Source organism: Schistocerca cancellata, chromosome 1, assembly GCF_023864275.1.
Source record: "Schistocerca cancellata isolate TAMUIC-IGC-003103 chromosome 1, iqSchCanc2.1, whole genome shotgun sequence".
Lineage (NCBI taxonomy): Eukaryota > Metazoa > Arthropoda > Insecta > Orthoptera > Acrididae > Schistocerca > Schistocerca cancellata.
The window spans coordinates 401,336,196-401,363,729 of NC_064626.1; positions in this window are offsets into that span (position 1 = coordinate 401,336,196).

Below are 27,534 nucleotides of genomic sequence, written 5' to 3' on the forward strand. Positions count from 1 at the left end.
AATACTTTCAGAAATGACTTCTTGACACTTAAATCTATACTCGATGTTAACAAATTTCTCTTCTTCAGAAACGCTTTCCTCGCCATTGCCAGTCTACATTTTATATCCTCTCCACTTCGACCATCATCAGTTATTTTGCTCCCCAAATAGCAAAACTTCTTTACTACTTTAAGTGTCTCATTTCCTAATCTAATTCCCTCAGCATCACCCGACTTAATTCGACTACATTCCATTATCCTCGTTTTGCTTTTGTCGATGTTCATCTTATATCCTCCTTTCAAGACTCTGTCCATTCCGTTCAACTGCTCTTCCAAGTCCTTTGCTGTCTCTGACAGAATTACAATGTCATCGGCGAACCTCAAAGTTTTTATTTCTTCTCCATGGATTTTAATACATACTCCGAATTTTTCTTTTGTTTCCTTTACTGCTTGCTCAATATACAGATTGAATAACATCGGGGAGAGGCTACAACCCTGTCTTACTCCCTTCCCAACAACTGCTTCCCTTTCATGTCCCTCGACTCTTATAACTGCCATCTGGTTTCTGTACAAATTGTAAATAGCCTTTCGCTCCCTGTATTTTACCCCTGCCACCTTCAGAATTGTCTCAGTACTTACCATTAAAACGAACACAATATTTCAACGTTCAAAAGACGTTTTTCATCATATAAACGTAATTAGAAAGCCAAGGACTTTAAAAACATCAAAGTTAAATCTTGCAACATCGAGATGAGATATTTTTAACGATATATTGGACGGTCCTCCTCCCTTATGCGGTGGGGTGCATCGACAATAAAGACTGATCCACCGCAGATACTACCACAACTGAGGGTTATCTGTGGTGACGTCAGATTAATATATGGGTTCTAAAAATGCGCAGCAGTCGTTTCAGTAGTTACAAGGGCGACAGTATGGGTGATAGCAAGAAGAAACTATAGCCATTATATTTCCCGAGGACATGCAGCTCTGCTGATGATACCATCCTCTTGGGTAAAACACTCTGGAGATAAAACATTTCTCATCCATCTATCTGGCCTGGGAGTACTCTTGAGGATGTTCTCAGAAGGGAAAATAAATGTGACGTACTACTGGTCGAAATATGGAATGGTTCAAATGGCTCTAAGCACTATGGGACTTAACATCTGAGGTCATCAGTCCCCCAGAACTTAGTACTTAAACCTAACTAACCTATGACATCACACACATCCATGCCAGAGGCAGGACTCGAACCTGCGACCATAGCAGCAGCGCGGTTCCGGACTGAAGCGTCTAGAACCGCTCGGCCACAGCGGCCGGCGAAATATGGAATGTTAGATCTCTTAATGGGTGAATAGGCTAGAAAACGGAAAAAGAGAAATGCATAGGCTGAAATTAGGTATAGTGAGAATAAATGAAGTGTGATGTCAAAAGGAACAGGCCTTATGGTTGAGTGAGTACATGTTTATCGACACAAACACAAATAAGGGTGAAGCAGAAGTAGGCCCAATAACTAAAAGTGAAGTAGAAACGCGATTAAGTTACGATGAACAGTATAAAGTCCGCATTATCAGAGCCAAAATAGACACAAAGTTAATACTAACCACAACAGTTCAATATCATTAGATTATAGCTCGGCAGTTGATGAAGAAACTGAAAGAATGTGTAATGAGGTAAGACAAATTATTTATATCGCTAAGAAAGATACATAATTAAGGAAGCGACTAGTGAAATGCCTGATATGGAGCGTGGTTTTGTATGGAAGAGATACGTAGACATTGAGAAAAAAGGGCGAAACGAGAACTGAAGTCTGTAAAATGTGGGTACGGCGCAGAATACTGGGCTCAGAAAATGAGGATTGAGGAGGCACAGAGAAGAGTTGGAGAAGATAGGAGATGTTGCTGACAGTTAAGAATAGGAAACAAGAATGGGTAGGACATAGTTTGAGACGAGTTTAGCTTCTAGTAGAGTCAATTGAAGTTTTTATTATGGGGAAGAGAGACAAGGACAGAAGATACCAGGTGCTGGATGACGTCAGTAGGCCACAAGAAGGATACCAAAGAATGAAGAGGAAAGCAGAGGACAGAGGAGCATGGAGGTCTATACAGTCTAAACCTGCCGCAAGCCTAATAACGAAATGATGAAGGGAGACGAACATTGAATGACGATGGGAGACCGAAATTCTGTAGTATGAAAAGAAGGAAAAATAAAAATAATGCTTGGACAGGTGTAGAATACTGAAAGGGAACGCCATCTTGTACATTTGCACAGTGTACCATCTAATCGTTGCTAATACTAGTGTTACAGAAAGTTTGTATACAAGGGAGAGACCTGTAAACACCGGAAAACTACAGCTGGATTACGTAATTGCAAGCCAGTAATTTCGAAAGTTGTTTTAAGATGCAGACCATTTCTAAGGGCAGATGTGGGTTATGACCACAATTTATTGGCTATTAACTGCAGATTAAAATTGAAGAAGTTTCAGAGAGGTGGGATATTAAGCAGATGGAACCTAGATAAATTTTAAAAAGAACTAGATTTATGAGAGTTTCCAATGGAACATTAGGCGATTATTGACTGAAACAAAGGAAAGAAATACAACAGAATACGAATGAGCAGCTCTGAGACATGAAATAGTAAAGGCAACAGAGGGTCAAAAAAGCAAAAAAGACAAGACCTGGATAATCATGAGATGCTGAATTTAATGGACAAAGAGCTAAAATACAAAAATGCAGCGAATGCAATAGGCGTAAGGGAATACGGACCTAAAAATAAGACTAACGGAAAAACAAAATGGCAATGCAGAATGCTGAGAGGGGAAGTACATACCTATAGGAGCGTGTATGACTGGAGGGAGGGGGGAGAGAAGAGAGATATTGCCTGCAGGAAAATTAAAAGTGACCTGTTGAGGGAAGAGGAGCACCTTCAGGAATACCAAGATCTCAGATGGAAAGTTAATACCGGGCGAAGAAGGGAAGCTTCAAAATTGGAAGAAATATATAAAAGCGTTATACAAAGACGACGTACTTGAAGACAATATTGTTGAAGGAAAAGACTAAATAGATGAGAAGTGTGTTCAAGTGTGTGTGAATTCCTAAGGGACCGAACTACTGAGGTCATCGGTCCCTAGACTTACACACTACTTAAACTAGCTCATGGCAAGAACAACATACGCACCCATGCCCGAGGGAGGACTCAAACCTCCGGCGGGAGGGGACGAGCAATCCGTGACATGGCGCCTCAAACCACGCGGCCAGAACATCGAAAACTCTTAGTAACAAGAAAGCTGCCGGAGTAGACAACATTCCTTTAGAGATACTGAAATCCTCTGGAAGCCCAGAAATTAGAACACTATTCCACCTGGTATGAAAGCTACAGGAAACTATCAAATACCCTTAGACTTTAAGAAGTATATCTTCTTCTTCTGCTGCTGCTGACTAGAGTTTCCCATGTCTGTCTGCCTCATTTCGTGGATATGCTGCACCCACTGCTGACCTGTCTCTTTGGTGATCGTCTGTATAGTCAAGTCCCTTGCGGTCATGTATGTTTACAAATTTTAGCTAGTCTTGTGGGGTCCACCCTATCCTATTGACCCTTCCAATATCCTTTCCTTGCCTTCATCCATTTATTTATATCTAATACACCACACTGTTCTCTTATCAATACGTTTGTTGTTTTGTCCCACATGATTAATCCTAGGATCGTCTGTACCTTCATTTCCACTGCCGTTAACTTTTGTTTTATCGTTTCCGTTTCTGTTGCATATGTCGTAACAGGACGCACCATTATTTTATGCATTTTTATTTCACCTCAGTTTTTATAAATTTCTTTCGCCATACAGTATTTTTCAGGCGTCCGGCTACCGTTACAGACTTTTTACCGTGATTTTTCACTTCCATGGTTAAATCTTTATAGCTGGTAACGACGATCCCTAGATAAATAGAGCTCATCACCTGCTCAATTGACTCACCACCTACTTCTAATTCACATCTAAGAAATGTTTTTGATCCAGAATGAGTTTTTCAGTCTGCAGTGGAGTGTGCGCTGACATGAAACTTCCTGGAAGATTAAATCTGTGTGCCGGACCGAGACTCGAACTCGGGACCTTTGCCTTCCGCGGGCAAGTGCTCTACCATCTGAGCTACCCAAGCACGACCCACGACCAGTCCTCAGGGCTTCAATCCTGCCAGTACCTCGTCTCCTACCCTGGGTAGCTCAGATGGTAGAGCACTTGCCCGCGGAAGGCGAAGGTCCCGGGTTTGGATCTCGGTCCGGCACATAGTTTTAATCTGTCATGAAGCTTCATAACAGGGCACACTCTGTTGCAGAGTGAAAATCTCATTCGGGAAACATCCCCCAGGCTGTGGATAAGCCATGTCTCCGCAATATCCTTTCTTCCAGGAGTGCTAGTTCTGCAAGGTTCGCAGAAGAGCTTCTGTCTAGTTTGGAAGGTAGGAGACGAGCTACTGGCAGAATTGAAGTTGTGAGGAAGCGTCGTGGGTCGTGCTTGGGTAGCTCAGCGTGATCGATCAAAGAGCTAGCTGGTCTCTGCAGTAAAAAAACTGAGTGAAGGGATCAACAACGAACGTCAACGGATGTAATGTGACGTCCGCTACGTTCAATTACAACGAACGATAGCAAAAAAAAAATAATAAAAAAATTACCATATTCTTAGTTTCTTACATGAGATTTCCATGTTACATTGCTTAGCAGCTTTATTAATTTCTGAAGTAACTTTTGCAAACTATCCTCATTATTTATCAGTACAACATTATCAGCAGATTATACTACGATTACTACTTTATTTCCTATTTCAGACCCTTGTTTCTTTCTTACGGCATCAGTGGTGTAGTACATTATTAAGTAACACAGAAATGGACTTACCGAGTCTCCTTGTCTAATTCCTTTATCTATCACAATTTCATCCGTGAATCCATCTATGCTTTAATTCTCGTTTTGGTAAGCATATATACACATCAAAAAAAGTTTTGCATCTCCTCAGTTCCGAGGGTTCCGGAAACTATACAGAAAATTGGAACAGAGATCAACATAAACATCATTTCCTTCCTTTTTAATCCTCGTGAAAATCACACATTGCATGTTGTACCACCATTCAGCGAGACCTTCAGAGGTGGTGTTGTCATGACGTACTATCAAAAAATTCATCAAGGCACTGTTGTTCCAGATTGTCCCACTCGCAAAAGCCGATTCGGCTTAGATCTCTCAGAGTAGTTTGTGGGTCACGTCGTCCATAAACAGCCCTCTTCAATCTATGCCAGGCATGTTCGATAGATGTCATGTCTGGAGAACACGCTGGGCACTCAAGTCGAGTGGTGATGTTATCTTGAAGAGAGTTATTCAGAAGACATGCACAATGGGGGCGCGAATTTTCATCCATGAAGACGAATGCCTCGCCAATATGCGGCCGATACGGTTGCACTATCGGACGGAGGATGGCATTCATGTATCGAACAGCCGTTGCGGCGCCTTCCATGACCACCAGCGGCGCACGTCGGCCCCACTTAATACCACCCCAAAACAGCAGGGAACCTCTACAGGAAACAGCCTGAACGGGTTGCCTCCAAACATGTTTCCCACGATTGTCTGGTTGAAGGCATATGCGACACTCATCGATGCCAATCCTGAGCGGTCTATTCGGCATGTTTTTGCGCCCATTTGTACCGCGCTGCATACTGTGGTTGCAAAGATGGAGCCGGCCGGGGCGGCCGAGCGGTTCTAGGCACTACAGTCTAGAACCGCGCGACCGCTACGGTCGCAGGTTCGAATCCTGTCTCGGGCATGAATGTTTGTGATGTCGTTAGGTTAGTTAGGCTTAAGTAGCTCTGTTCTAGGGGACTGATGACCGCAGAAGTTAAGTCCCATAGCGCTCAGAGCAATTTGAACCATTTTTTTGCAAATATGGACCTCGCCACGGAGTCGGGAGTGAAGTTGCGCATCATGCAGCCTATTGTGCACAGTTTGAGTCGTAACACGACGTCCTGAGACTGCACGAAAAGCATCATTGAATATGATGGCGTTGCTGTCAGAGTTCCTTCGAGCCATAATACGTAGTTAGCGATCATCCACTGCAGTAGCAGCCCTTGGACGGCCTGAGTGAAGCATGTCATCGACAGTTCCTGTCTCTCTGTATCTCCTCCCTTTCCGAACATCATCGGTTTGGTTCACTCCGAGACGCCTGGACACTTCCGTGGTTGAGAGCCCTTCCTGGCACAATGTCGACGCGTTTGAACCGCGGTTTTGACCATCTAGGCATGGTTGAACTACAGATAACTCGAGCCGGGTACCTCCTTTCTGGTGGAATGACTGGAACTTATCGGCTGTCGGACCCCCTCCGTCTAATAGACACTGCTCATGCATAGTTGTTTACATCTTTGGGTGAGTTTAGTGACATCTCTGAACAGTCAAAGGGACTGAGTCTGAGATACAATAGCAACAGTCAACGTCTATCTTCAGGTCTTCTGGGAACCGGGGTGATGCAAAACTTTTTTTGATACGTATATATATTGAGGTGACAAAAGTCATGGGATACTCATACATATGGCGGTAGTATCGCGTACACAAAGTTTAAAAGGACATTGCATTGGCTGAACAGTCATTTTTTACTCATATGATTCATGTGAAAAGGTTTCCGATGTGTTTATGGGCGCACGAAGGGAATTAACAGACTTTGAACTCGGAGCGGTAGCTAGAGGTAGACGCATCAGATATTCCGTTTCGGAATTCGTTAAGGTACTCCGAGGTCTACAGCGTGAAGAGTGTGCCGAGAATACCAAATTTCAGGCAGTAGCTATCACCAAGCCGGCCGGAGTGGCCGAGCGGTTCTAGGCGCTACAGTCTGGAACCGCGCGACCGCTACGGTCGCAGGTTCGAATCCTGCCTCTGGAACGTATGTATGTGATGTCCTGAGGTTAGTTAGATTTAAGTGGTTCTAAGTTCTAGGGGACTGACGACCTCAGAAGTCAAGTCCCATAGTGCTCAGAGCCATTTGAACCATTTTGAACCTATCACCACGGGCAACACAGTGCCCCTCACTTAACTACCGAGAGCAGCGGCGTTTGTGTAGAATTGTCAGTAGCAACAGACAAGCAGCACTGGGTGAAATAACTGCAGAAATCAGTGTTGGACGTACGACGAACATATCCGTTAGGACAGAGTGGGGAAATTTGGCGTTAATAGGCCGTGACAGCCGGCGACCGTTGCGACTGTCTTTACTAACAGCTCGTCATCTGTTGCAGCGTCTCTCCTGGGCTCGTGACCATATCGGTTGGAATCTAGGCGACTGGAAAAGCGTGGCCTGGGCAGATGACTCCCGACTGCAGTTTGTAAGCGCTGATTCGAGTGTGTCGCAGATCCCACTAATGCGTGGACCCGAGTCGTTCCAGAGGCACAGTGCAAGTCGATGATAGTTCCATAATGGTGTGGGCTGTATATGTGTGGAATGGACTGCGTAATCCGGTCCAACTGAACCAATCATTGATTGGAACTGGTTATATGTTTGGCTACTTGGAGACCATTTGCAGCCATTCATGGACTCCTTGTTCCTAAACATCGATGACAAGGCGCCATGTCACTGGGCCCAAGTTATTCGTGATCGGTTTGAAGAACGTCCTGGACAATTCGAGCGACTGATTTGGCCACCCAAATCACCCGACTTGAATCCCATCGAACGTTTATGGGACATGGAGAGGTCAGTTCGTGCACAAAATCCTGTGCCGGCAACACTTTTGGGTTATGGACGGCAGTAGAGGCTGAATGGCTCAGTATTTCTCCAGGGGGCTTACAAAGACTTGTTGAGTCCATGCCACGCCGAGGTGCTGCACTTCGCCGGAAGAGGAGTTGTTGTTGTTGTTGTGGTCTTCAGTCCTGAGACTGGTTTGATGCAGCTCTCCATGCTAATCTATCCTGTGCAAGCTCCTTTATCTCCCAGTACCTACTGCAACCTACATCCTTCTGAATCTGCTTAGTGTATTCATCTCTAGGTCTCCCCCTACGGTTTTTACCCTCCACGCTGCCCTCCAATGCTAAATTTGTGATCCCTTGATGCCTCAGAACATGTCCTACCAACCAGTCCCTTCTTCTAGTCAAGTTGTGCCACAAAATCCTCTTCTCCCCAATCCTATTCAGTACCTCCTCATTAGTTATGTGATCTACCCACCTAATCTTCAACATTCTTCTGTAGCACCACATTTCGAAAGCTTCTATTCTCTTCTTGTCCAAACTATTTGCCGTCCATGTTTCACTTCCATACATGGCTACACTCCATACAAATACTCTCAGAAACGACTTCCTGACACTTAAATCTATACTCGATGTTAACAAATTTCTCTTCTTCAGAAACGCTTTCCTTGCCATTGCCAGTCTACATTTTATATCCTCTCTACTTCGACTATCATCAGTTATTTTGCTCCCCAAATAGCAAAAATCCTTTACTACTTTAAGTCTCTCATTTCCTAATATAACTCCCTCAGCATCACCCGACTTAATTCGACTACATTCCATTATCCTCGTTTTGCGTTTGTTGATGTTCATCTTATATCCTCCTTTCAAGACACTGTCCATTCCGTTCAACTGCTCTTCCAAGTCCTTTGCTGTCTCTGACAGAATTACAATGTCATCGGCGAACCTTAAAGTTTTTATTTCTTCTCCGTGGATTTTAATACCTACTCCAAATTTTTCTTTTGATTCCTTTACTGCTTGCTCAATATACAGACTGAATAACATCGGGGACAGGCTACAACCCTGTCTCACTCCCTTCCCAACCACTGCTTCCCTTTCATGTCCCCCGACTCCTATAACTGCCATCTGCTTTCTGCACAAATTGTAAATAGCCTTTCGCTCCCTGTATTTTACCCCTGCCACCTTTAGAATTTGAAAGAGAGTATTCCAGTCAACATTGTCAAAAACTTTCTCTAAGTCTACAAATGCTAGAAACGTAGGTGTGCCTTTCCTTAATCTTTCTTCTAGAGATAAGTCATAAGGTCAGTATTGCCTCACGTGTTCCAACATTTCTACGGAATCCAAACTGGTCTTCCACGAGGTCAGCTTCTACCAGTTTTTCCATTCGTCTGTAAAGAATTCGTGTTAGTATTTTGCAGCTGTGACTTATTAAACTGATTGTTCGGTAATTTTCACATCTGTCAACACCTGCTTTCTTTGGGATTGGAATTATTATATTCTTCTTGAAGACTGAGGGTATTTCGCCGGTCTCGTACATCTTGCTCACCAGATTGTAGAGTTTTGTCAGGACTGGCTCTCCCAAGGCCGTCAGTAGTTCTAATGGAATGTTGTCTACTCCCGGGGCCTTGTTTCGACTCAGGTCTTTCAGTGCTCTGTCAAACTCTTCACGCAGTATTGTATCTCCCATTTCATCTTCATCTACATCCTCTTCCATTTCCATAAGAAGAGGAGGTCCGTCACGTTATTTGGAGGTATCCCACGATTCTTGTCACCTCGGTTTACATCTTCTAAGATTTTCATTACACTCGTTGGCCCTCAATTATGGTCTGAATTACGTAATTATACCTTTTTTTCTAATCTATCAAAAGCTTTTGACAAGTCAACGATACACAGGTAGGCTGCGTTATTAAACTAAGTGGATCTCTCCACAAACTTATAGCGAAAATTAAATCTATTGTTCTCCTGTTTCTCCTGAATCCGTGCTGTTCTTCTGATATTTCTATACCATTCTGTATTCTGTGGAGGTGGTATCAAGAAGGGTAATTCCCCAGTAAGTAGCTGTAAGTAAGTAGCTGTAAGTAAGTAGCTGTAAGTAAGTACTTGCTTAGCTGTTTGTGCATGCACTGGAATTGTAGCACCTTCTTTCAGTTCTCTTGGTATCCTGCATTCCTTGACGATAATGTTAAAGTATGAGGCTGATGATATAATACTTGCCCCGCTATGTTATTAATTCATTATATGTGCGATCTGGCCCTAGATATGTCCTATTTTAAAGTCTTTTTATTGTAGTGCATATTTGCTCCAATGAAGAATGTAACAATTCTAATTTCAGAGAAGATCGTTGTGGACAAATTGAACTTTACTGAAACATAACTTTAATACGACGGCGGAAAAAAATCGTAACACAAAAAAAGTAATAAATCTTGAGTGATGAAATTTCAGAAAGACATTTTTATAGGTAACATATATAAGTGATTAACATTGCAAGATCAAAGGTTAATGTAAGTGCGAGGTAAGTCATTGCTAAAGTGAAATTCTGGTACATTAATAAACTGTGTAACCTCCGCAATGTTGAATGCAAGCATGCAAATGTGGCTGCATTAAGTTGTCCAAGAACCGGATGTCAGTTTGAGGGATAGAGTCCATGTCTGTTGAATTTGGTCAGTCAATGCAAGGACGGTTAACGCTGTTTGTGGATGATGCTGGAGTTGACCTATGAAGTCCCATATGTGTGCTAATGGAGACAGATATGGTGATCGATCGGGCCAAGGCAACGTGTCGACATTCTGTGGAGCATGTTGTTTACAATAACGGTATATGGGCGAGCGTTATCCTATTGGAAAATTCCCCCTGGAAAGCTGTTCTTCAATGGCACCACAACAGTTCGAATCACCAGACTGACGCACAGATTTGCAGTCAGGGTGCGTAGGATAACCCCGAGGGTTCTCCTGCTGTCAGACGAAATCGCATCCCAGAACATAACCCTAGGTGTAGGTTCAGTGTATCTGATTCACAAACACGTTGGCTACAGGCTCGCAACTGGCTTCCTTCTAACCAACAAACCGCCACTACTGGCACAGAGACAGAACTAGCTTTCATCAGAAAACACAACAGACTTCCAACCTGGCCTCTAATGAGCTCTCGCTTCACACCACTGAAATCGCAAATGGCGGTGATTTGGGGTCACTGGAACGCACGCTACAGGGCGTCTGGCTCGAAGCTGTCCTTGAAGAAACTGATCTGAGACAGTGTGATGCCAACTGCTGCTGAAATAGCTACTGCTGATGAAGTACGATGCGCCAGAGCCATACACCGAACACGATGGTCTTCCGTCTCGGTAATTTTCTTGCGACCGTACATTCCCGAGACCATCGGTGCCAGTGATCACGTACAGTGGCTACATTCCTGCTAAATCTTCCTGCAGTCTTGCAGAAGGAACATACAGCTTTTCGTAGCCCTATTACACGACCTCGCTCAAACTGACTAAGGTGTTGATAATGACATCTTTAACGACTCAAAGGGATTCTTCACTATCGTCAACTCACCAACTCCAGTCTCAAAAGTTAGCATACGCTCACGACCGTTACAGCATGTATTTAAAGCAAACCTTATTTGCATGCTCATAGTATAGCTACTTGCGCCAATCTTATGTGATGGAGTGAAACTTGGATAGACGTCATCTTTCAGATGTAGAAACACGGCTACCAACTTCGGTTATGTCTCACAACTCCTTCTTGGTGTTGCGATTTTTTTTCCATCAGTGTATGTCATTGTTGCAAATTACCGAAACGAATTATTTACAGCAGACTGGAAAAAAAACCTAGCAGAAACCACCCTTTGGGAAGAGCAGTTGCAGTTCCAGAGGAAAGTAGAGATACCGGTGACAACAATGAATTACGACTTATATTAAATAATAGTTTGAAGAAAGACAAACCTACTTTATAGCTTTTGTGGATTTGCAGAAAACGTTTGCCAATGTTGTCGGCAATCCACTCTTAGAAATTTTTTAGATAGCAGGGATAAACTACAAGGAGTGAAACATTATTAGCAACTTGCGAGGCTGTCCACAATGTTACTCAGTCTGTTCATTGAGGAAGGTGTGAAGAAAACCAAGAGAAATTAAGCTAGGGCTTTAAAGCTTAGGACAAAGCTATTTAAACTTAGATGTTTGCCAATGATATGAGTTTTGCTGTGAAATTGGTGCGCGAATTGTTGGAGTGGATGAGCGGCTCTCTGCTGGAGATTGGTGGCGGTGCAGACGGAGTCGCAGCTAATTTGTTGTTAATATTCTTTACTACCAACTGAAAACGTAACGTAGAGCATTGTTCTGCAGCAGGCAGAAGTCAGGTCTTAGGCGGCCTCATCATTGTCCCTACGTTCCAAATGTGTTGACAATCTTGCAAAATGCATTCTCGGAGTTCACCAACGCTATAAATAGGGCTATCATACTCCAAAGCTTCTAACTATACCTACACAAAAACGCCAACGTGTTCACGTCGGAGGATGTGGGACGTCGTGGTGTTAGTGAGACACAACCAATACATTTGTTGTCGAAACGCCACTTACCAACACTTAGGTATCCAGAATTATTATAAAATAAAACAAGCCAGTTTATCACTTTGTAATTTACGCCACACTTGCGGCGTTTGACATAAACGTGGCCTTTTAAATTAAAAGTGTTGTAACATTTACATGATTGTTCTTTTGCATACGTCGTATCGGGGAAAACAATGGTTTCCGAATCTACGTTAGTTAGGATTATCTGCTTATTTCACGGTCTTCTATTTATCCTTTCCATTCGTGCCTATTACAGTCAAACACTCTGTGTATAATATACTAAACAACATAGTGTAATTATTTTATACATAACGGAATGTTACATGCCTTTCTCACAGCAGTAACTAAAGCTCTTTTCCATGAAGCTGGGCTACGGTCCCGCACACCGTTAGGCCGTCTTCCGCTCACGCCCCAACATCGTGCAGCCCGCCTCCAGTGGTGTCGCGACAGGCGTGAATGGAGGGACGAATGGAGACGTGTCGTCTTCAGCGATGAGAGTCGCTTCTGCCTTGGTGCCAATGATGGTCGTATGCGTGTTTGGCGCCGTGCAGGTGAGCGCCACAATCAGGACTGCATACGACCGAGGCACACAGGGCCAACACCCGGCATCATGGTGTGGGGAGCGATCTCCTACACTGGCCGTACACCACTGGTGATCGTCGAGGGGACACTGAATAGTGCACGGTACATCCAAACCGTCATCGAACCCATCGTTCTACCATTCCTAGACCGGCAAGGGAACTTACTGTTCCAACAGGACAATGCACGTCCGCATGTATCCCGTGCCACCCAACGTGCTCTAGAAGGTGTAAGTCAACTACCCTGGCCAGCAAGATCTCCGGATCTGTCACCCATTGAGCATGTTTGGGACTGGATGAAGCGTCGTCTCACGCGGTCTGCACGTCCAGCACGAACGCTGGTCCAACTGAGGCGCCAGGTGGAAATGGCATGGCAAGCCGTTCCACAGGACTACATCCAGCATCTCTACGATCGTCTCCATGGGAGAATAGCAGCCTGCATTGCTGCGAAAGGTGGATATACAATGTACTAGTGCCGACATTGTGCATGCTATGTTGCCTGTGTCTATGTGCCTGTGGTTCTGTCAGTGTGATCATGTGATGTATCTGACCCCAGGAATGTGTCAATAAAGTTTCCCCTTCCTGGGAGAATGAATTCACGGTGTTCTTATTTCAATTTCCAGGAGTGTAGTTACTCAACTTATTTTTATTCCAACGACTTGTTCATGTACATCCGCAGTCCATGTTTCGTATCAAGATGCAGCTGGCAGGGGGCCCTCTTCCTTTTATCTCAAGTATTCTTCTTCTTGCTTTTTTTACTACTCGTGTGGGTAGGCTGGGAGGCAGCAATGCGTTCTGGCGTCGCATTTGGGTGACATTCGATCCGAGCTGTCTTTCTTCGTCCTCGATGAATCATCTCGCATTAATCCACTAGACGCTATAATCACAGGGTAGGCCACGGGAAGGCTGTCACCATCCACTCCATCAATAAAATTCGATGATTACTCCTACCTACTTTGCATGCTTAGCAGCGATTTTGTCGCTCTGCAAGGTGGTTCACGAGCTGTATCCGTAACCGATCCAGTTCCTCAGAAAGTGCTGTTCTGTATTCTGAGAACATCCCTGGTGATGGTTGATGAGCTGCAGTTTTTCTTCCAAGTGCACAAAAGCTTGCCCTGTACGATTGATATTCAGAGACATCGCCATCCAGTCCAAGTTCTGGATGTCATCCACCGGACAGTTCGATTAGGGCGGATATGGTCGTCAGTAATGACCAACTCTGGACAAAATACATCTATGAAAAGTCACGTGTTTTGTTGCAACATCTCTTCTTTTTACCCCCAAACGCAAGCAACATTTCTCCAACCACTCACAAAGATCTGAAGCTACATAATCCTCAACACGCTTCCTCACACTAGCATCTCACCACCACGAAGCTAGCCTCTTTCCACGATGTCCCGATGAATATACTTCCGAACGTGAAATGGTAGGGAACTAGTATAATAATTATATATATATATATATATATATATATATATATATATATATATATATATATATATACAGGGTGTTTCAAAAATGACCGGTATATTTGAAACGGCAATAAAAACTAAACGAGCAGCGGTAGAAATACACCGTTTGTTGCAATATGCTTGGGACAACAGTACATTTTCAGGCATACAAACTTTCGAAATTACAGTAGTTACAATTTTCAACAACAGATGGCTCTGCGGTCTGGGAAACTCTATAGTACGATATTTTCCACATATCCACCATGCGTAGCAATAATATGGCGTAGTCTCTGAATGAAATTACCCGAAACCTTTGACAACGTGTCTGGCGGAATGGCTTCACATGCAGATGAGATGTATTGCTTCAGCTGTTCAATTGTTTCTGGATTCTGGTGGTACACCTGGTCTTTCAAGTGTCCCCACAGAAAGAAGTCACAGGAGTTCATGTCTGGCGAATAGGGAGGCCAATCCACGCCGCCTCCTGTATGTTTCGAATAGCCCAAAGCAATCACACGATCATCATATGCGCCAGTTCTGTTTATTGACGAAGCCGTCCAGGTAAAAATAAGCTTCATCAGTAAACCAAATGCCGCCCACATGCATATCGCCGTCATCAATCCTGTGCACTATATCGTTAGCGAATGTCTCTCGTGCAGCAATGGTAGCAGCGCTGAGGGGTTGCCGCGTTTGAATTTTGTATGGATAGAGGTGTAAACTCTGGCGCATGAGACGATACGTGGACGTTGGCGTCATTTGGACCGCAGCTGCAACACGGCGAACGGAAACCCGAGGCCGCTGTTGGATCACCTGCTGCACTAGCTGCGCGTTGCCCTCTGTGGTTGCCGTACGCGGTCGCCCTACCTTTCCAGCACGTTCATCCGTCACGTTCCCAGTCCGTTGAAATTTTTCAAACAGATCCTTTATTGTATCGCTTTTCGGTCCTTTGGTTACATTAAACCTCTGTTGAAAACTTCGTCTTTTTGCAACAACACTGTGTTCTAGGCGATGGAATTCCAACACCAGAAAAATCCTCTGTTCTAAGGAATAAACCATGTTGTCTACAGCACACTTGCACGTTGTGAACAGCACACGCTTACAGCAGAAAGACGACGTACAGAATGGCGCACCTACAGACTGCGTTGTCTTCTATATCGTTCACATCACTTGCAGCGCCATCTGTTGTTGAAAATTGTAACTACTGTAATTTCGAAAGTTTGTCCGCCTGAAAATGTACTGTTGTCCCAAGCATATTGCAACAAACGGTGTATTTCTATCGCTGCTCGTTTAGTTTTTATTGCGGTTTCAAATATACCGGTCATTTTTGAAACACCCTGTATATATATATATATATATATATATATATATACAGGGTGATTCAAAAAGAATACCACAACTTTAGGAATTTAAAACTCTGCAACGACAAAAGGCAGAGCTAAGCACTATCTGTCGGCGAATTATGGGAGCTATAAAGTTTCATTTAGTTGTACATTTGTTCGCTTGAGGCGCTGTTGACTAGGCGTCAGCGTCAGTTGATGCTAAGATGACGACCGCTCAACAGAAAGCTTTTTGTGTTATTGAGTACAGCAGAAGTGAATCGACGACAGTTGTTCAGCGTGCATTTCGAACGAAGTATGGTGTTAAACCTCCTGATAGGTGGTGTATTAAACGTTGGTATAAACAGTTTACAGAGAATGGGTGTTTGTGCAAAGGGAAAAGTTCTGGACGGCCGAGAACGAGTGATGAAAATGTAGCACGCATCCAGCAAGCATTTGTTCGCAGCCGAGGAAAATCGACTCGCAGAGCTAGCAGAGAGCTGCAAATTCCACAATCAACTCGCCTAAGGTGAACGTTTTCTGTGCCATTTCAGCCAATAAAGTTTTTGGTCCCTTTTTCTTCGAAGGGGCTACTGTAACTGGACTACAGTATCTGGAGATGTTAGAGAATTGGCTGTTCCCTCAGCTCGAACAAGAAGCACAACAATTCACATTTCAGCAGGATGGAGCGCCACCACATTGGCACTTATCTGTCCGTAACTACCTGAACGTCAACTATCCGAGGTGATGGATCGGCCGCCAGGCAGCCCGTGACAGAGCACTTCATCACTGGCCTCCAAGAAGCCCTGATCTTACCCCCTGCGATTTTTTCTTATGGAGGTATGTTAAGGATATGGTCTTTCGGCCACCTCTCCCAGCCACCATTGATGATTTGAAACGAGAAATAGCACCAGCTATCCAAACTGTTACGCCTGATATGCTACAGAGAGTGTGGAACGAGTTGGAGTATCGGGTTGATATTGCCGAGTGTCTGGAGAGGGCCATATTGAACATCTCTGAACTTGTTTTTGAGTGAAAAAAAACCTTTTTAAATACTCTTTGTAATGATGTATAACAGAAGGTTATATTATGTTTCTTTCATTAAATACACATTTTTAAAGTTTGGTATTCTTTTTGAATCACCCGGTATATATATATATATATATATATATATATATATATATATATATATATACAACGAGAAAAATACACAAATAAGAAAATGACAGTAACAAAAATTTTTTGTTTGTCCTACAAAGCCTGCAGTCCAAGTAGTGAACAGTTGTAACAGACCAAAAACGACCAGATTAAATGGAATGGTTTAAAGGACAAATTACAAGTGTGTCCCACAGTGACACCAAAAGATTAAATTGCAGACATCTGCAGTACAGACGACAACGCCATTTAAACCACAAGTAAAAATAATTTAAGGTTACAAAAAGGAACAGTGCCAATGGTTAACAAAAGTTAGTAACTGAAAAATTGGCCTGGGGCTCAGTAAAGGTATATTCCATTGGTAAGTCAAAAGATCTAAAGTTACAGTTAGGTACACTAGAAGCAGCTAAAAAGTTATACAGAGCAATTTCGTTCACGGCTTTGTGGTCAGTGATAAAGACCTACCACAATGAGGTAGGCGGTTGTACAAAGAACAAATAGAGGTTGTGGAGAAAAAAAACTACACTGAAGCGTCGAAGAAAGTGGTATAGGCACGCGTATTCAAATACAGAGATATGTAACAGGCAGAATACGGCGCTGCGGTCGGCAGCGCCTAAATAAGACAAGAAGTGTCTGGCGCAGTTGTTAGATCATTTGCTGCTGCTACTATGGCAGCTTATCAAGCTATAAGTGAGTTTGAACGTGGTGTTATAGTCGGCGTCAGAGCGATGGAACACAACATCTCCAAGGTAGCGATGAACTGGGGATTTTCCCATACGACCATTTCACGAGTGTACCGTGAGTATCAGGAATCCGGCGAGGCATCAAATCTCTGACATCGCTGCGGCCACAAAAAGATCCTGCAGGAACGGGACTAACGACGACTGAAGAGAATCGTTCATCGTGACAGAAGCGCAACCCTTCCGCAAATTGCTGGTGATTTCAATACTGGGCCATAAACAAGTGTCAGCTTGTGAACCATTCAAATAAACATTATCGGTAGGGGCTTTCGGATCCAAAGATCCATTCGTGTACTCTTGATGACAGTACGACACAAAGCTTTACGCCTCGCCTGGGCTCGTCAATGCCGACATTGGACGGCTGATGACTGGAAAAATGTTGGCAGGTCGAACGGGTCTCGTTTCAGATTGTATCGAGCGGATGGGCGTGTACTGGTATGGAGACAACCTCATGAATCCATGGACCCTGCATGTCAACAGGGGACTGCCCAAGCTGGCAGAGGCTCTGTTATGGTGTAGGGCGTGTACAGTTAGAGTGATATGGGACCTCTGATACGTCTAGATACGACTCTGACAGGTGACACGTACGTAAGCAACCTGTTGGATCACCTGCATCTATTCATGTCCATTCTGCATTCCGACGGACTTTGGCAATTCCAGCAGGACAATGCAACACCCGACTCGTCCAGAATTGCTAACGACTGGCTCCATGAACACTCTTCTGACCACCAAACTCCCCAGACATGAACTTTGTTCAGCATATCTTGGATGCTTTACAACTTGCTGTTCAGATCTCCACCCCCTCGTACACTTACGGATTTATGGACAGCCCTGCAGAACTCAGTGGTGTCAATTCTATCCAGCACTATTTCAGGCACTAGTCGAGTCCATGTCACGTCGTGTTGCGGTAATTATTCGTGCTCATGGGGACCCTACAGGATATTACGCAGATGTACCAGTATCACTGGCTCTTCAGTGTAAAATTAAAATTATATCCAGAACCAAATTTCAAAGCTTTGCTTACAAGGAACTTTAACAGTATTTTAAAGGAAAGATATATACTCAACTGCCGCGCGGAGTGGCCGCGCGGTTAGAGGCGCCATGTCAATAATCGTGCGGCCCCTCCCGCCGGAGGTTCGAGTCCTCCCTCGGGCATGGGTGTGTGTATTGTCTTTAGCGTTAAGTTAGTTTAAGTAGTGTGTAAGTCTAGGGACCGATGACCGCAGCAGTTTGGTCCCTTACGAATTCACACACATTTGAACATTTCTTTGTACTCGATTAACGGCCGGCCCCGGGTAAACAAGCTTTAAAACTGCTGAAGGCGCTTTAGCATTTCCTGAAATTTGATGAAAACGCAAGAATTCCGTAAGTAACTATACAGTAAGTTACTACGACACTGTGGACGAGCAGAAGGAGAAGGCTGGACTTATACTAAAGGACGCCTTTGGGTGGCGTTTGTTAGACTTACTCAAAGGTTTTTTTCTTTTAATTTGGTCATCAGACTTCTGACTGGTTTGATGCGGCCCGCCACTAATTCCTCTCCTGTACCAACCTCTTCATCTCAGGGTAGCACTTGCAACGTACGCCCTCAATTATTTGCTGGATGTATTCCAATCTTTGTCTTCCTTTACAGTTTTTGCCCTCTACAGGTCTCTCTAGTACCATGGAAATCATTCCCTCATTTCTTAACAGATGTCCTATCATCCTGTCCCTTCTCGTTATCAGTGTTTTCCACATATTCCTTTCCTCTCCGATTCTGCGTAGAACCTCCTCATTCCTCACCTTACCAGTCCACCTAATTTTCAACATCCGTCTGTGGCACCACATCTCAAATGCTTCGATTCTCTTCTTTTTGGGTTTTCCCAAAGTCCATTTTTTACTACCATACAATGCTGTACTACATACATTCTCAGAAATTTCTTCCTGAAATTAAGGCCAGTATTTGATATTAGTAGACATCTCTTGGACAGAAATTACTATTTTGCCATAGCTACTGTGCTTTTAATGTCCCACTCGATCCGTCCGTCGTTGATTATTTTACATCCTAGGTAGCAGAATTCCTTAACTTCATCTACTTTGTGACCATCAATCCTGATAATAAGTTTCTCGCTGTTCTCATTTCTACTACTTCTCATTAAATTCGCCGTTCTTCGATTTACTCTCAATCAATACTGCGTACTCACTAGACTTCATTCCGTTCAGCAGATCATGTAAGTCTTCTTCACTTTCACTCAGGATAGGAACGTCATCAGCGAATCGTATCATTGATATCCTTTCACCTTTAATTTTAAGTCCACTCCTGATCTTTTATTTCCATCAAATGGCTCTGAGCACTATGGGACTTAACATCTGAGGTCATCAGTCCCCTAGAACTTAGAACTACTTAAACCTAACTAACCTAAGGACATCACACACATCCATGCCCGAGGCAGGATTCGAACCTGCGACCATAACAGTCGCGCGGTTCCGGACTGACGCGCCTAGAACCGCTCGGCCACTTCGGCCGGCCTTTTATTTCCATCATTGCTTCCTCATTGTACAGATTGAACAGTAGGGGCGAAAGGCTACATCCTTGTCTTACATTCTTTTTAATATGAGCGCTTCGTTCTTGGTCGTCCACTCTTATTATTATTACCTCTTCGCTGTTGTACATATTGTGCGTGACCCGTCTCTCCTTATAGATTACTCCTACTTTTTTCAGAATTTCGAACATCTTTCACCATTTTACATTGTCGAACGCTTTTTCCAGATCGACAAACTCTGCAGTGTCAGAATTGCTTCTCTCGTGCCTTTACTTTTCCTAAAGTCAAACTGATCGTCACCTAGCGCATCCTCAATTTTCTTTTCCATTCTTCTGTATATTATTCTTGTAAGCAACTTGGATGCATGAGCTGTTAAGGTGATTGTGCGATAGTTCTCGCGTTTGCCGTCTTCGGAATTGTGTGGATGATGCTTTTCCGAAAGTCAGATGGTATGCCTCACACATTCTACACACCATCGTGAATAGTCGTTTTGTTGCCACTTCCGCCAACGATTTTAGAAATTCTGATGGAAAGTTATCTATCCCTTCTGCTTTATTTGACATTAAGCCCTCCAAAGCTCTTTTAAATTCTGATTCTAATACTGGATCCCCTATCTCTTCTAAATCGACTCCTGTTTCTTCTTCTATCACATCAGACAAATCTCCCCCCTCATAGCGGCTTTCAGTGTATTCTTTCCACCTACCCGCTCTCTCCTCTGCATTTAACAGTGGAATTCCCGTTGCACCATTAATGGTACCACCCTCGCTTTTAATGTCAGTGAAGGTAGTTTTGACTTTCTGTAGGCTGACTCTGTCCTTCCAACAATCATTTCTTTTTCAGTGTCTTCACATTTTTCATGCAGCCATTGCGTCTTAGCTTCCCTGCACTTCCTGTTAATTTCATTCTGCAGCGACTTGTATTTCTCTATTCCTAAGTTTCCCGTGACATTTTTGTACTTCCTCCTTTCATCAATCAACTGAAGTAATTCTTCTGTTACCCATGGTTTCTTCGCAGTTACCTTCTTTGTAACTATGCTTTCCTTCCCAACTTCTGTGATGGCCCTTTTTAGGGATGTTCATTCCTCTTCAACTGTACTGCCTACTGAGCTATTCCTCATTTCTGCATCTACAGCCTTAGAGAACTTCAACTGTACCTCGTCATTCCTTAGTACTTCCATATCCCACTTCCTTCCGTATTGATTCTTCCTGACTAATGTCTTAAACTTCACCTACTCTTCATCACTACTGTATCGGGATCTGTGTCTATATCTGTTCCTGGGTACGCCTTACAATCCAGTATCTGATTTCGGAATCTCTGTCTGACTATGATGTAGTCTAATTGAAATCTTCCCGTACCACCCGGCCTTTTCCAAGTATACCTCCTCCTCTTGTGATTCTTGAACAGGGTATTCGCCGTTACTAGCTGAAACTTGTTACTGAACTCAATTAGTCTTTTCCTCTCTCATTTCTTGTCCCAATCCCATACTCTCCTGTAAACTTTTCTTCTACTCCTTCCCCTACAACTGCATTCCAGTCCCCCATGACTCTTATAGGTTCATCCCCCTTTACGTACGTTATTACCCTTTCAATATCCTCCTATACCTTCTCTATATCTTCATCTTCAGCATGCGAAGTCGGCATGTATACCTGAACTATCGTTGTCGGTGTTGGTTTGCTGTCGATTCTGATAAAAACGACCCTGTCACTGAACAGTTCACAGAAACACACTCTCTGCCCTACCTTCGTATTCATAACGTATCCTACTCCTGTTATACCATTTTCTGCTGCTGTTGATATTACCGTATACTCATCTGACCAGAAATCCTCGTATTCTTTCCACTTCACTGACCCCAACTATATCTAGATTGAGCCTTTGCATTTCCCTTGTCAGACATTCTAGTTTCCCTACCACGTTCAAGCTTCTGACATACCACGCTTCGACTCCTAGAAAGTTATCCTTCCGTTGATTATTCGGTTTCTTCCTCATGGTAACCTCCCCCTTGGCAGTCCCGACCCGGAGATCCGAATCGGCCACTATTTCGGAATCTTTTGCCAATGGACTTCATGACACTTCTTCAGTTATAGGCCACATGTCCTCGTGTCTTTAATGCAGTGATTTCCACTGCCTTCTGCATCCTCATGCCGTTGATCATTGCTGATCCTTCCGCCTTTAGGGGCAGTTTCCCACCCCTAGGACAAGAGAGTGCCCTGAACCTCCGTCCGCTCCTCCGCCCTCTAAGACAAGGCTGTTGGCAGAATGAGTGTGACTTCTTGTGCCGTATGTCTTCGACCACCAATGCCGATTATTAATCAAAATTTAAACAGTGGCGGGGTTCGAAGACTTTTTGATTATGAATCATAGACGCTACCCCTGGACCTCGGGCGCAAAGGCTAATGACGTATGAGTAATCAAACCACATATAAACCGAATAATTGAAAAATTCCTAGGTCCTCAGTTACAGCGAACAATGGCAGTATCTGCTCAAATATACACACAGAGTGGGCGAGGCCCAGCGGGCAGGGTGACAACGTAACTGAAAAACAATAAAAGGGCAGTGTTAAAAACAGCAAATGGCAAGTGATATGGATTTAATGTGCTCAACTAGCCTGCTGTTTTCCCAAAATAGATCTCCTTTGACGGAAGTACTACAATATCTGTTTGGTGACAGTCACTACATTAACTAAGGCTTACAGTATCCAGTCCGGCTAGCCGCGCGATCTAATGCGCTGCTTTCCGAGCGGGAAGGCGTGCCGGTCCCCGGCACAAATCTGCCCGGCGGATTGGTGTCGAGGTCCGGTGTGCCGGTCAGCCTTTGGATGGTTTTTAAGGCGATGTTACATCTACCTTGACGAATGTGGGTTGGTTCCCCTTATTCCGAATCGGCTACACTGTGTCGCGATTGCTGCGCAAACACCGTTTCCACGTAGGCTTACTCCATAATTAGTCAAACACGCCTGTCCCAGATCGCTGAGGGGCACTTATCGGTCCACCAAGGGACAGGTTGCTTCTCATGATGACCTGATGACTTTGGGATGTGGGATGGATAAGTCAGTGGCATGATTGCTTACTCAAGTTAGGTGGTTCACCCACTCCAGAATGCTGTCGCTGCCCTGAAACACAACCAGCCATCTGAACAGAGTCCAGTTGTCTCTGCTGATCATCCATCGTGGGTGCATCCTTTTAGGGAGAGCTCCATCCAGTAGTTGAATCCAGAGTGGATTGTGGTCACTCAAATGAAGGTCATTGATGTCTTTCCAATTGAAAGAGTCCACGAGGGCTGTAAAGCATAAATAGAGATTGATGGCTGAAGATGACCCAGTAGCATCACAGAATATTAGGGAAGTTTGAGTATAATTAGTTTTAATTGTTTATTTTTATTGATAACAAAAAAGCGAAGTAGTGTTTACATAGGTAAAATCATTATTTGTGAACGAATTATTTAAGATACAGAAAAACTGCGGACAGCATTAGAAAACTGAGGAAATTTACATACAAATTCATGTATAATTGCCCGCATCTCGTGGTCGTGCGGTAGCGTTCTCGCTTCCCACGCCCGGGTTCCCGGGTTCGATTCCCGGCGGGGTCATGGATTTTCTCTGCCTCGTGATGGCTGGGTGTTGTGTGCTGTCCTTAGGTTAGTTAGGTTTAAGTAGTTCTAAGTTCTAGGGGACTGATGACCCTAGATGTTGAGTCCCGTAGTGCTCAGAGCCATTTGAACCATCATGTATAATTCGTGTATGTAACATAAAACTTGTAGTTTCAAGTATGTTTTGGAAGTCAAAAATGTGCTAACTTGACGCACGTCAATGCAAGGATTTAAATAACAGGGGCCATTTTCGCGAGGATCTCTTTTCGTTAGTCCAGTCAGTCTGGGTTGATATCTGGAAGCGACAAGACGTATGTGCGGCATTAAATCGCCTCGGGAATAAGTCGAAATATTTCTAAATATTTCATCGTGGAAATGCGATTTTTGAAAGAGTCAACAGTGAACACATTGAAGTATTTTCAGCTTGTTAGTACTTCGAAAATTTCTCATCAGGCGAACTGGTTGCTTTGGGGATTTGTGATATTCGCAAGTGTCAGTAGCGAATACTTAAAAATATTTTCAATGATTGGACTTTCAACATTTCAGGTCATGTGATTTATTACGAACTTTAAAAATTTTTATGCACTTTGTTTTGAGAGTGATCTGGACTTGGAATTTAGTTAGTTTACAGTTACGGAACTTCAGCTTTATACTTGTGCTTGTGTTGTGATTATTTAAGCTCTGGCTCATGTGGTAATTAATGCAGTAATGAACGATTAATAATTGTGATAAGTGGTACTTTGTCTTAAATAAACTCAATATACTAAAATTAAAAACGCTGCGAGTAGTGAACATTATTTCACCGCAAATTCTTGCCTGCATACTTTGAATTTGTGACTGAATTTACTTAGGATTAATGTGACAGATACATTGGTTGTCCGCTGGACTGTAACATAGCTAACGTTCAAGAAATCCATCCATGCACTACGGAGGCCCTATGATCAGTGTTTTTCTTGCCTTATAATTTTCTATTTGTGCTGATGCACGTGGGAGTTCATGAGCCATTGAATGAACAATTATTTGATGGAAACAACGGGTTTTAGATTCTCCACTCTATATTTATCAACCATTTTATCCAAAAAGTAGCGTATGTTAGTTTCGTCTAAGAGTTAGCTAGAGAACTTACGTCTCATTTGTCATCTCACAGTTACATTATCGGGCCGTCGTACACGAGTACCATCCTCCTTGCAAAATAAACTTGCGGTAACTGCTGAAGAAGATGTCGAGCCATGCATGTAAATAACTAGTATTCCAGTTGTCTTTGAGAAGTAAGATGCAGCCCCTAGGCAAACTGCACAATGGTTACCTGTAAACTGCCTGAAATACATTATCCGTGGTGTTGGGGTAACAGGTATTCTCAGGCAGTATGGGATGTGCGGTAGGCGTTGCACCTTCGCCTCTTCGATGGTTGCCCAGCAATTGTGGTGGGCCCAAATATACCGACATGAATAGTAGCCATTCCAGGTTTGAGACTACATCATCTGGAACATGCTATGTAACTTAGAACCACGTGGTTAACTCAGGTGCATCTGCCTAAAACCTGGGGAGCCTGAGAGTACCTAATTCGAAGGGGTCACGTCTGGCCAACTGCGATCTTTCTATGGGTCACAGCATCGATGCGTTGCTCAGAGTACGATACCGAAGCTGAGTGATTGAGCTGAGGTGGAGTCCACGCCACGAGGAATCGCACATTCTGTGGTTTTAAGAATCGACTTCAACCAACGGAAGTGTGTGCTCCGCTTCTAAAGATCTGTTCTCCAGGAAGGGTGTAGTTTTCCTGGGCCCTGACCTGTAGATGGTGATAGAGCTAGGTAGGTGGAGTCGTTTTATATCGGTGTCATGGGAGTGAACACAGCACTTGGGTGGCTAACCATAAAGAGTTCCAGATCACTATGCTGATTATAACGAGCAGTGCTGTGTAATCATAATGTGACACGAACGAATTGTCCACACACACTCTGCTCGTTACTATATTACATTTTGTGCACTTGTATCTATCATCATAACTGCTGCAGAAAACGAACCGATATATTTTGCGAGGTATCTTGTATAAAACAGATCGCAATTTATATATGTCAGTGTTCCCACATTGTGTTCTGCGAAAGGGTGGTGTTCCGCAGAAAGTGAATAAGGGCTCCACAAAAACTATAACATGACAATTTCTTAGACATTTTGACAACACTATTTATTCTTTGAAATTTTTATCATTATTTTTATGTCATTAATTAGGATTTAAAATTGAAATAATCATTGAATAAAAGTTTTTGTCGTGTTCAGAATTTTAGAAATCTTTAAGATAAACAAGGTGTTCCATCAGAATATCAGGATTGTCAAAGGTTTCCGTCAGAGGAAAAAATTGGAAGCTCCTGATCAATGTAAACGCCATCACATTCGAGTTTATTAACTAATTCTCTCAAAATTTTGATACTTATCGAACGAATTATGTACAGTGTTTGTTGTCCAGTAAAGTTCCTCCTATAATGTATGGTATACAGTCCATCCCAATGGCAAGCGCCCCGCCCATGGCTGCTGAATGGACAGTGGTTTTATAAGTACGAAATCAGAGCGGCGATGGGAGGAAGGGCGGATCTCATATAAATTTCGTGGTGCACAGCTAAATAGTTTTGGAATTTCACGAAAAAATGTGTCCATGCTAACTTGCTAGTAGTCAGTAGCAGTTATATATTACGCTTTTGACCAAACAGATACCTCAGTACGTAAAACGCTAGTACCTCGTCTCCTACCTTCCAAATTTCACAGAAGCTCTCCTGCGAACCTTGCAGAACTAGCACTCCTGGAAGAAAGGATATTGCGGAGATATGGCTTAGCCACAGCCTGGCGGAATTAACGCTGTGAAGACGGGGCGTGAGTCGTGCTTCGGTAGCTCAGTTGACGCCGGCAGGGTAACTCAGCGTGTTCGGTCAAGGAGTTAGCTGCCCTCTGTAATAGAAAAAAAACTGAGTTAATGGATCAACAACGAACTGAAATAGGTGTCTTGCGATGTCCGACTCGAGCAGATACAACGAACGAAAATGAACAAAATGAGCACTTGCCCGCGAAAGGCAAAGGTCCCGAGTTCGAGTCTCGTCCGGCACACAGTTTTGATCTGCCAGGAAGTTTCATATCAGCGCACACTCCGCTGTAGAGTAAAAATTTCATTCTAGATACCTCAGTATGAGGCGGGGCAGGATTCAAGGTCGTTTTGGGGGGGGGGGGGGAAGAAGGCGGACAGTTGCCCCACGTGCTCCCGCTGCGTACCCCCATGCGTGGACTAATGATTTACTTAAATCTAAATTATTAGCGGTTACAAAAATATGGTAATCGTGATTGTGTTTCAAACAAAAAAAATTGTTAACGCTGCATCGCTGAAATTGCTCCTGATATTATAATTAAAAATGGTCAGTGTTAATCGCCCTATGTGCGTGATAAGCGAAATGTAATGAATTATTGACAGTAATATGACATAGAGCGCTTTTATTCTTTTATTTTCATCCATAGAGTGAAATCCGTACGGTGAAGAAACTTGTGTGTGCGGCAGAGGTCGTGACGAAAAAAGTCGCCATTATTAACGTGTACACCATTTCTTCCTGGGGCACTGAAGGTGTTGCCTGCTAACGCACAAAGCGGGCCATGTTAGTCGCTCGCAGGAGGGGATGCTGAGGGTCTCTAATGAACGCAGCCGGGTGGGTAAATTGCAAAGCGCGCTAGGGCGGGCGAGCAGGCAAGCGGGAGGGGCGCGCCGGGCCACGAACCCGGGACTCCGGCCTCGAGGCCGCGCCGGTCACTCGAATCCAGCGCCGCGCAGTGACGGGGCCGGCGCTTGATGGACGTGTCTGCAAAAGGTCCGGCGTATTGATCCCACAGCGATGGGTGCGGGGGCGCGAGGGCGGCGGTGCTGTGAGGCGCGCGCGGGCAGCGAACCCGCGCCCTCCTGCGCCCGCCGCCGGCTTTTTCAAAGT